General features: G+C 38.6%; 1 non-coding gene across 1 annotated transcript; it reads left to right on the top strand.

Moving 5' to 3' along the window:
• Window positions 1-239: 239 nt before the first annotated feature.
• Window positions 240-371, top strand: LOC117078662. The gene has a single exon (XR_004435098.1). It is a non-coding gene; the product is annotated as a small nucleolar RNA SNORA17 (small nucleolar RNA).
• The last annotated feature ends 11873 nt before the right edge of the window (window positions 372-12244 follow it).

Below are 12244 nucleotides of genomic sequence, written 5' to 3'. Positions count from 1 at the left end.
AGTAACCAAAACAGCATGGTACTGGTACCAAAACAGAGATATAGACCAATGAAACAGAACAGAGCCCTCAGAAGTAATATCACACATCTACAACCATCTGATCTTTGACAAACCTGACAAAAACAGGAAATGGGGAAAGGATTCCCCATTTAATAAATGGTACTGGGAAAACTGGCTAGCCATACGTAGAAAGCTGAAACTGGATCCCTGCCCTTCACCTTATACAAAAATTAATTCAAGCTGCCCCTAGAGGCGTTGCAGCTGTGGCTGCCGTGTCACATCTGTGTCATTAGGTGGCAGAGATTAGAGAGGCTATGTCTACGCTCAGCGTTCTGTCCCGTGAACGTTTGAACGTTTGATAGTCTGACACTCCTATTATATGGACAGGCATCTGTTTTCCTTTGCTGGTATCAGAGAGAGGGCAGGCCTTGAAGGAGGTGACTTTGCCTGGGATGGACTTCCAGTGTGAGCACTGGCCAGGGTGACCAGGCTGACCTGCACCAGCCCTGATCAAGATGCAGAGCCCAGGATGTGGGCCCAGCCCTGTGCAGGAGGCTGGCTGGAATAAAGGACAATATTTCTGTGTTGGCAAAATTTGAGAATAAATTGGCCTCCAACGGAATGGACTGTGTTGACTCATGTTGGGAGCAGAGCCCGGCCTGAAGAAAGGTGTTGCTGTGGTGGGATCTTCTCCTGGGGGACGGTTGCTGGATGCCTTGGGCTGCTGGGGAGAGCGCATGGGGCTGGAAAAGAAGTTTCTAGGGAATGAGTTGTGCATCTCATGGCTGGATTTTGTAAAATCAGTTTAAAAAAAAAATTAATTCAAGATGGATTAAAAACTTAAATGTTAGACCTAAAACCATAAAAACCCTAGAAGAAAACCTAGGCAATACCATTCAGGACATAGGCATGGGCAAGGACTTCATGTCTAAAACACCAAAAGCAATGGCAACAAAAACCAAAATTGACAAATGGGATCTAATTAAACTAAAGAGGTTCTGCACAGCAAAGGAAACTTCCATCAGAGTGAACAGGCAACCTACAGAATGGGAGAAAAGTTTTGCAATCTACCCATCTGACAAAGGGCTAATATCCAGAATCTACAAAGAATTTAAACAAATTTACAAGAAAAAAATCAAACAACCCCATCAAAAAGTGGGCAAAGGATATGAACAGACACTTCTCAAAAGAAGACATTTATGCAGCCAACAGACACATGAAAAAATGCTCATCATCACTGGCCATTAGAGAAATGCAAATCAAAACCAAAATGAGATACCATCTCACACCAGTTAGAATGGTGATCATTAAAAAGTCAGGAAACAACAGGTGCTGGAGAAGTTGTGGAGAAACAGGAACACTTTTACACTGCTGGTGGGTCTGTAAACTAGTTCAACCATTGTGGAAGACAGTGCGGCGATTCCTCAAGGATCTAGAACTAGAAATACCATTTGACCCAGCCATCCCATTACTGGGTATATACCCAAAGGATATAAATCATGCTGCTATAAAGACACATGCACACGTATGTTTATTTTGGCACTATTCACAATAGCAAAGACTTGGAACCAACCCAAATGTCCATCAATGATAGACTGCATTAAGAAAATGTGGCACACATACACCATGGAATACTATGCAACCATAAAAAAGGATGAGTTCATGTCCTTTATAGGACCTGGGTGAAGCTGGAAACCATCATTCTGAGCAAACTTTCGCAAGGACAGAAACCAAACACTGCATGTTCTCATTCATAGGTGGGAACTGAACAATGAGAGCACTCGGACACAGGGTGGGGAACATCACACACTAGGGCCTGTCGTGGAGTGGGGGCAGGGAGGAGGGATAGCATTAGGAGATATACCTAATGTAAATGACGAGCTAATGGGTGCAGCACACCAACACCGTGCATTATACATATGTAACAAACCTGCATGTTGTGCACATGTACCCTAGAACTTAAAGTATAATTAAAATAAATAAATAAAAATAAAATAAATAAAAAAGATGTCTTTCCATTTATTTCTGTCTTTTGAAATTTCTTTCATGAAAGTTTTGTAGTTTATGTGTACAAGCCTTTCATTTCATCAGTTTATTCCTTAATATGTTATCCTTTTTGGTGCTATTGTAAATGGGATTGCCTTTCTAATTTCCTTGTTAGAGAGTGTGTTGTTAGTGTATAAAAACACAACTGATTTTTGTATGTTGATTTTGTATCCTGCAACTTTACTGAATTTGTTTATTAGTTTTAACAGATTTTTTAATGGAGTGTAGAATTTTCTATGTATAAGATCATGTAGTCTTCAAAAAGGGACAAAATTATTTCTTTCCTTCTGATTTGGATGCATTTTATTCACTTATTTTCCTTGCCTGATTGCTTTGGCTAGGACTTCTAATAAAAGTGGTGAGAGTGAGCACCCTTGTCTTATTTTTAATTTAAGAAGTAAAGTTTTCAGTCTGAGCTACTCTTCCAAGGATCAGTTACACAGATGAACTAAGGACAGTTGTGAATAAAACCCATGCTGCTCCTTCTTATACTAGTGCTGGGAATGTCACCAGGGGAATGTCAAATTTTAGTTTCAAGACTGAGCTGGGGATCATGACATGTGGTATTAAAATGCCACGAATCTCACTGTTCTTATTGAGATTCAGAGTTTTTTGTTGAGTAAGTGCTCTCTGGGTTGCTGCAGGCTTTTGGTTAGGTTCCAGAGTTCTTAAAGGCTTTACTCTGCCAAGTTCACCCAGTTGTTAAATAATTTTTATAGTGGAATGAACTTTGGAGTTCCTTTTCCCTACATTTTCACTGGTATCACACTTTTTAATTTTTCATACTATAATTGATGCAAGACGTTAGAGTCACATCTTACTTGGAACTAGTTCAAATATCTTCCCATGGAGTCTTTCCCATGTAAACTGACCTAGCCTAAACAGAGTCTACTTTAGCCATAAAGTTCATTTAGATTTCCCTTAAATAAAGACTTACTATTCTTCTGGCAGCCCCCAGATTATGACTGATCATGACCAGGACCTGATCATTTCCTTCCAACATGAGACTTTTCTAATGTATCCATTCCTCCAAAACAGGGTTCGTGTTGGAACGTAATATAAATAAGATTGACTAAGAACGACAGGCCAACATTACGGAGATCTCACAGGCTAGACAGAAGTCTAGTAAAATCTCACAGGCTAGGCAGAAGTCTAGGCTTACTATGTAGGCAATAGCAGGTTACTGCAAACTTTAAGTTTTATAATATAATTCTTTTTATAATACAATAAAAATTGCACTTATGGCTATTATGGGGGTGTGTTTTCTGGATCTCCCTTCAAGAAAGAACCTGTCACTCAGCTATAAAGAACGCATTTATCTGACAACCTCCACCAATTTGCTTAAACCAATTTGCTTAAAGACAGCAAATGTCTTTCTCATGGTCACACAAAAAGCTAGTTGCCAAGCTGTGGTTGAAATCAAAGTCCTCCTGATTTCACAGAGCTCCCCCTTTCTATTTTGTGGTAACCATACTGGATGTGTCAATGATTCTAGAGTATTTCTGTCGTCAAGAAGCTTAATCCAACAAAGCACATCCATCTGTAATTCTTTGCCACTCTCAATGAGCTAACATGCAGCTCAACAGAAAATTTTCTTTTTATCTGCAGAGATGATCCTTGATACATGATGAAGTGAAAATCAACTAGATGTTACATAATTTAGATTATCCAACTCCAAAGCAAGAGAAGGCCTCAAGCAACATTATCTGGTTATGGAATTTTGCTGCTGTAGGCAAGTAATCAAATTAATCTTAGAGGTTCATTTATGGGTGTGACATGCTCATTTCATCATATTGAAACTCCCCAACAATTTTCAATACAAAAGGTACTGGTGACTTCTTTTCCTAGTATTTTCTGATTTTATTAAAACCTTAAACTCTAGATGTTTGAAAATAGTTATTTACTTTGAATTTTCCAAAATGTTCATAGTCAGGCTTTCTGGCTTTAATGTTAATTTCTAATAATATAGATCAGCTCCTAAAAGGACAGCAAACTTATTAAGTTGTTTCTATAGAAAAAAAATATACCAGGTGCAATAGAATCGGGTGCAGTTGGATCTGCTTTTTCCAAAGCGCCAGGTTTAATTATAATTGTATCTTTTGGCAACTCAGTGGCTGGCATTTTTCCCTTAGTCATTATTTAACTCATGTTCCTACAAGGTATCAGGGAATACACGGCTTTGTGAAGTGCCAAGCTATTGACCGATTCTGGCTGCAGCAAATCCTATGACAAATGTAAGGATTTAGCTTGACTCATCTGTTCTCTTGTCATCCTCTTTTGATTGTTGTCTCTGAGGATGGTCCTTTGGTTTGAGATTGGCACTACCTTGAACTGGTGGGACTCAGACACCTCAGCAGGGTGAGATAGGAAGAGATTGGTAATGGCTATAGTTAATCAGGGTTATGAAATGCTGGAAAAACTCTAGAGATTTTATTTCTACATCCTATTTTTATGGGTAAATGCCTGTTCCTGGGGAAGTATAGGGTGGTACCTGTCCCTGTCTTAAACTTTCTTATAGCAGAATCAGGTTTAAATGAATTTCAAGGATATCTCACAAGGGGAGACTGTGTTGCATATTTGTAGTGGTAAGGCATTACCAAAGCAATGTTCATTCATTTATTAAGCACACACTGTGTATCACATACTGGGCCAGACAATGAGATTATAATACTAAATAAGACAGAAAAAGGTCCTTGACTTCAGAGAAGTTATGATCTAATGGGAAATAGAAACAGATACATGTATAATAATTATACACTATACAGAGATGGATTCTATTGGACTGCCTAGAAAGGGAATCTAACATGGATTTGGGAGTAATGAAAGACTTCTTAGAGGAAGTGATATCTAAGTTAAGACCCAAAGAAGGTGAGAAGTGAAGGAGGACAGAGTTTGTGCTCAGTAGTGAGGATGGCATCTGTAAACAGATTCAGAGAGTAAAAATCATGAAAGAAAGATCCATTCAATTAAGGAGAGAAGTCATGCATAGATGGAGCGTGACATGTAAAGTAAGGAATGATAAAGCTCTGAGGGCTGGCTATTATTCTGAAGAAGAGAGTTAGGACTTTAGCATCAAAACGCATATAGCTCTATTTCAACGGCACTCTATTCATTAGTATTCATCATATATGAAACTCTGCACTAGGCACTCTGGGAGTCAGATCTTTATTAATTATTATAGTACATATTTATTGAGTATTTAACTCTATGAAATGGATACTATTGTTATCTTATCCTCATTTTGCATATGAAAATACAATGAATAAATGGGAGAAAAATGTAAGCAGTATGTAGCATGGACATTCATAAGAAGAAAGGATCATAGGACTCGAGCTCTCAAAAAGACAGAAGACCTTGAGACACAGGAAATGATTGCAAAGGAGAGGTCAGAATTAGATTTTTTCATCAGCAACTATGGGCTTAGATAGACACTGCCCCTAAAAGAGAGGCTAAGCGTGAGGAAGGGCAGATACCGATGATAGAAACTTAGAAGATGCTCATGGTCTACTAGAGTGAAAAGGAGAAATCATCAAATGAGACCAAGAAGGAAATTCTTGTCTTCTCCCTGAAGCAAGTCAAAGGAACCAGAAATTTTCTTCCCCAAGGCAGGCTGTAGAAACTAGAACTCTTCTCTTCCAAAGCAAGCCTTAAAACTCAGAAAGGTCAGTATCTCCCTTTTCCCTTCTCCCTTCTCCCTTGAGGACCCTCATTCCAGAGGGGTCTTGCCCCACACCTGGGAGGAAGGAATGCTACACAGACAGAACAAGAAAAATCGAAACAGACAGAGCTTGATGGGTTCCTGGAATCTAGAAGGGATGAGTTTCACAGAATGTGTGAAGGATTGTGTCAACTAAAACTGAAGGAGGAAGTTACTGTGACCTCTAACAACACAGTTTTACTTTTTCTTCTAAATATACTATGTAACAAAGCAAATGTTGGTAGTTTTCTTGCTAATACTGAAAGTTGAGATGCAGAAACATGATGCGTTGACAGGAATTGAAGACACATTTTTGATGTAGTTAAATCCTAAAGGTGTGTCAACATTTTCATAGCCAGAAGATTTTTTCGGTGCATCACCAGATCACTTCTTTGCAAAAGTACTTGATGTTTTAAAAATAAGATTATCAGTTTATTTCATAAGGGGAAAGAAGAGTCTTCTGCTCTAACAATGCCTTCATCCTCCTCAAGAAGAACTTCTCTTTATTACAAAACCTCTAGCCCAATGGCATAAGATTAACATTCATGAAATGCTTCAATTAAAGCCAAATGTGTAACTACTTGATAAGTGCTTCTGTTAAGATTAGAACCCAGGTATCCATAGTTCTAAACTGTACTTTTTCTTCTTGGGTGTCTCTTAATATAAACCAAATTAAGAAGGAATTAACCATTGAGCTGAATGAATCCTGGCCTTTGTATTAGTCAGGGTTCTCTAGAGGGACAGAACTAATAGGATAGATGTATATATGAAAGGGAGTTTATTAAGGAGAATTGACTGACATGATCACAAGGTAAAGTCCCATGATAGACTGCCTGCTGCAAGTTGAGGAGCAAGGAAGCCAGTGGTGGATCAGTCCAAGTCCCAAAATGTCAAAAGTAGGGAAGTGACAGTGCAGCCTTCAGTCAGGCCAAAGGCCTGAGAGCCCCTGGCAAGCCACTGGTGTAAGTCCAAGAATCCAAAAGCTGAAGAACTTGGAATCTGATGTTCGAGGGCTGGAAGCATCCAGCAAGGGAGAAAGATGAAGGCCAGAAGACTCAGAAAGTCTGCTCTTCCATCTTCTCCTGCCTGCTTTATTCTAGCCATGCTGGCAGCTGATTAGCTGATGCCCACTCAGATCGAGGTTGTGTCTGTCTTCCCCAGTCCACTGACTTAAATGTTAATCTCCTTTGGCATCACCCTCACAGACACACCCAGAAGCAATATTTTGCATTCTTCAATGCAATCAAGTTAACATTCAATATTAACCATTACAAGTCCACCCTTTGCCAACTTGAACCCATACATATCTCCTGAAATCATATATAATCTTCAAATAAAGAAATAATAAGGTCTTAATTTTGCCTAATATAATACAGCTACCCTTCACACAACTGAAAGTGCACTAATCCTTAACCTAAATGCTATTACATCAAGTTAACAGCACCTAAATGCTGATATAAAGTAAATAAATCTTATGTCACATGATAAGGAAAAAGATGAAATAAAAAGTTTTTTTTTTTTTCCCCCCAAGATGGAGTTTTGCTCTTGTTGCCCAGGCTGGAGTACAGTGGTGCGATCTCGGCTCACTGCAACCTCCCTCTCCCGGGTTCAGCAATTCTAGTGCCTCAGCCTCCTGAGTAGCTGAGATTACAGCCTGGCTAATTTTTGCATTTTTATTGGAGACAGGATTTCACCATGTTGTTCAGGCTGGTCTCGCACTCCTGACCTCAGGTGATCCACCCCCCGCTGGCCTCCCAAAGTGCTGGGATTACAGGTGTGAGCCACCCACCCCACCCCCCGCCAAAAAGATATTTTCTTACTACAGGTGTATAAATGCACAAACATGTTCTTAACAAAATAAGGAGGAAATACTCATGACAATTACAGTCCTCATTTCTGCAACTGGTCATGTGGTAGTAGCTGGTAATGATGACTACCTTCTTCTACTACCCATTCTGCATTCCTTTTTTAAATATAACTTCTAATTCCAAACTATATCTTTGTGAATGAATAAAGCTGAATGTTTTTTAAGAGCAACCAACTCACCTCTTGAAAGTTTCGCTGCTTAGAAATTTCTTCGGCCAGATAACCCTAAATCACCTCTCTCAAGTTCGAAGTTCCACAGATCTCTAGGGCGGGGGAAAATGCCACAAGTCTCTTTGCTAAAGCATAGTAAGAATCACCTTTGCTCCAATTCACAATAAGCTCCACATCTCCATCTGAGACCACCTCAGCCCGGACTTCATTGTCCATATCACTACCAGCATTTTGGTCAAAAAGCATTTAACAAGTCTCTTGTGGGAAAGCTCTACACTTTCCCACATCTTCCTGTCATCCTCTGAGTCCTCCAAACTGTTCCAACCTCTACATGTTACCCAGTTCCAAAGTTGCTTCCACATTTTGGGGTATCTTAATAGCACTACCCCACTTTACTGGTACCAAGTTAATGTATTTTCATACTGATATGAGTCCATTTTCATACTGCTATAAAGAAATACCCAAGACTGGGTAATTTATGAAGAAAAAGAGGTTTAATGGACTCACAGTTTCACATAGCTGGGGAGGCCTCAGAATCATGGAAGGTGAAGGAGAAGCAAAGACACATCTTGCATGGCAGTGGGCAAACCTTCAGATCTTATGAGACTTTTTCATGATCACGAGAACAGCATGGGAAAAATCCATCCCTATGATTCAATTACCACCCACCGGGTCCCTCCCATGACACATGGAGATTATGGGAGCTACAGTTCAAGATGAGATTTGGATGGGTTCACAGCCAAACCATACCAGCCTTCATTCTTTTCCAAATGGTTGATGTGGTATTTGGACTTTTGAGGGACTATGAAGTTTTAGTAAGCAATTCCTAACTTATCACGAACCAGGCTTCTTAAACCAATGATCTTTGATGTCACATACCCAAAATACAGAAAGATAGGATGAGAATATTATCTCCCAAATTTGCTTCTTTAGCTTGATAAGCTATAACTTGTAGGTTGAGAAGCGATACATTACTTAAAAACATTTATAAACTATGATATGTAAACATTTCTGCATAATTTTAATGGCTGTACCCCTACACGTAAACCTATTTGAACCCAGTCAATACCTTTGCAGGGGTGAAGGGAATGTGCACTATTTCAACGAACTAAAATAATAAAATTCTTATTTTCTGATACTTCTGTTTCATGTAGACACAATATGATAAATAGATTTTCAGTACAAGGAAAGTTAAAGACACAGAAGAGATGGAAATAAAGGAAGACTAGAAGAATAAAAGGAAACAGAGAAGGCTGAGGCATTTTCTTGGTCTGTCTGACCTTCTACTTAGGTGGTCACTGGAAAAGGTCAAGTATTTTTCTCCAGATGAAAGTGAATCTGATTTAAATGGGAATATTGGATTTTTCAGATCACTGCAGAATGGCAATCATGCTATTTAAATGATTCATTTCTTTTGTTGACTTCACTTTGTCTTCTAATCTTTATATACCTGAAGAGCAGAAGAAAGCTCCTCAAATAATAAAAGGAACTTCAAACACACGTAAGCCCTGTTCATTTTTCTCTATCAGCTATAAACTTCACATTAACCCTAGCTGGCCAGCTCTCAAAAATGCTTTACCTTTTATAAGGAAGATTTGTGGGACAGGAAAAATGTCTAGGTCTACTCTCTAGGTTTCTACTTACATGGAAAAAATGCAGAGGTGTCACTGTTTGTAGAGGGGACCCACAAGAAAAGTTAAGAAAAGGAGGCTGTAATAGCTGTTTGGTGTGCTCCCAGATTCTCACATCAGGAATGAGGCACTCATTCCACTAACCGCAGAGTGTTGGCTGCCAAGTTGAGTTTTTACCTGGGAATCACTCCATCAGCCAAAGGAAACTGCTATGTTCAACATTAAGCCTTCTCGCCAGGGGTAGCCCACATCCAATGCCTGGAAATATGGAGTACAAAGCCTGGATCCCTTATGTTGGTTCAGTACAACTCAAAATGGCCATCTCACCTCCAGAACTCCCCCATAGGACCAGCTAAGGCCTTTGTTGCAGCTGCATATCAGTAGAACCTCTCTGCCAAAACTCACTTCTCCCATTCCTTTACCATGTTATTCCTGACAGCATTGCTCAAGAAAACTCCCGCACACAACTTCCCATTTCAAAGTCTGTTTCTTCAGGAACTTGGTGTAAGACACGGAAAAGTAGAGATGTTGTTATCTAGCAGTATAGGAACAGCTCCAAGGAGCTCGATGTTTCTTCTTTTTTCTGGGTTAGCGACAAAATACCATACTGCTGGCATACCACTTTCAGTCCAGGAATTGCTGAGTTTATCAGTACAGAGTGAACTTCTGATCTATTTATATTTTGCCACATTTAATATGACTCCATTGGGATAAATAAAATACCCTCTGATATTTTAACTGAATTGACTATTTAATTCAGTTAAGATGGTAAACTCACTCAACTGTATAGATAACAGCCCAAGAAAAGTTAATAAAATCAGACTGGGGAATTTAAGAACAATGAGTAAAGACTTACGTGATGCATAAATCTGAAATTTCTTTTTTTCAGTAGAGTGGGTTATAAAATAAAAAGCTGATATACAGAGAAAAGAAATGTATTAGTGGAAGTGCTAAGATATGCATTATTGATTAATACATAAGTTATTACCCTTGCACTTTCAAGTGATCTGCAATGGCCAATAAGGGATAGGAATGCTTTGTGCCTCAGTTTGATCATTTTTAATACAAGGCTTTTGACAAGTTCAACCTTCTCATAACCAAGGTCTCTTTTTAAAAAATTTCCTATCCCCACCCCTGCAATACTATGGACTTCACAATTAAAAATATTAAACCCATTCTGCAAACTTCTTTTTACTAAACAATAAGTAATATTTTTTACATTTGAGTGGCTAAACATACATGTGTCTGTCAATCAGAGCTTCTGATGAATGTGAGATAGCCAGATAAAGCACACTAATCTCATAAAAACTCCAGCCCAATGCAATGACACTTAATATTCTACTTAGCCTGTGTAGCTTTATTTTGAGAAACTAGGACTTCCAATTTAAAACAGTTCCAAATGCCTTAATATAAGGCTTAGAAAACCTATAGAAAGCTTAGAACTTCAGGTTGGAAATCACTAGGCTATTTTACCTTGAGAGTACCTCTCAAGTCTAACATTTTATGTTTTATGACATTTCTTCACCTCTCCTTTTAGCAATCATTTTAATGCATTTTGTTCAATCATAAAGAGTTTCACTGGATTCTGAACCCTTATAAATCTAAGAAGTAATTTCCTTTTCAATTGGTTATATAGAACACTTCGGTATAATCTTAAAAATGGTCTAATCAGAGGTGAGAATCAGAAGTTTATTATGACAAACTACAAGATAGGTGGTATCAAAGAAATCACAAAGACCTCTACCTCTTGTCATAACTCACGTGGTAAATCCACAGTGCCCCAGAAACCTAGGATCCATTATTCGAGAAATATAACTAACAAATTCCAGCGGGTGAATCCTGCTAACAAAGCTAATTCATTGCATGTACAAGTAAATCAGCCATCTGAATTTTATCTGCAAGTTTATTTGATTTCATAGGTTTCTATTTACAAATGAACAAAGGAATGTCATCTATCATCCATCAGGGTCAACATACATTTTGTACAGACATGAAAAATATTTGGCCTTGCTCTAACTGGAAAGTGATGAGATAGATCATCTGTGCTTATTGGCAGGACTGGTAAAATTTACTGGCAGCAGGAAGAATTCCTAACCAATAAGCAAAGTATCTCCATTTATGGACAAGATGGCTTTATCAAGCAGTAGCAGGGAGGACTGGCTAAGAGAAAAGCCAAAGCCTCCCTTTAAGCTGCCTAGCTCCATGCTACAAATCTCAGTCAGTGTGAAAATTAAAATCATATTTGATTTAAATAACATTCCTCTTTGGTGTAGGAAGAGTGTTGAAATAATGAGAGGACACATTACATGTTGAAATAATGAGAGGATACATTAATTATTATCTTTTGAAGAATGACTTGGGGTACCGAGGGACTGCAAAAGTTTCTTTGACTACTTTAAACACTCTTCTAAAGCAATAAAACATGCATAATATTAAAATACAGCACATTTTACATTTCTGTACTTCTTGTTTACCTGTCTTCTTTAAATGCTAATGAGCAAGGATTATTCAGTTTACAAATGCATCCAAGGCCATGTTCAAAGACCAGTGGAGTCAGATCACATATGCAGAGCTCTGCCATTTTGGAAGTCACTGGACATTAATGCCTTGCCTGTTAATGGTTTTGCTCCTATGCAAAGGTGGTGTAGAATACCCTTGGTGACTTTATAAGCAGCACTTCTGTTAAGTTCCTTCCTGTCTAGGTGCTTTAGCTTCCTGGGAGACCATCACTGTCATTTGAAACCTATGAATTTAGTAATCTATAGATCTAGGGTGAGTTACAGCTAATAGAACTATGATTCTCTGTGCTTGCAAAACATCCAGGTCCCTTCTT

Source organism: Trachypithecus francoisi, unplaced genomic scaffold (genome assembly GCF_009764315.1).
Source record: "Trachypithecus francoisi isolate TF-2019V2 unplaced genomic scaffold, Tfra_2.0 Lachesis_group6, whole genome shotgun sequence".
Classification (NCBI taxonomy): Eukaryota; Metazoa; Chordata; class Mammalia; order Primates; family Cercopithecidae; genus Trachypithecus; species Trachypithecus francoisi.
This window is presented reverse-complemented; position numbering and strand designations above follow the sequence as displayed.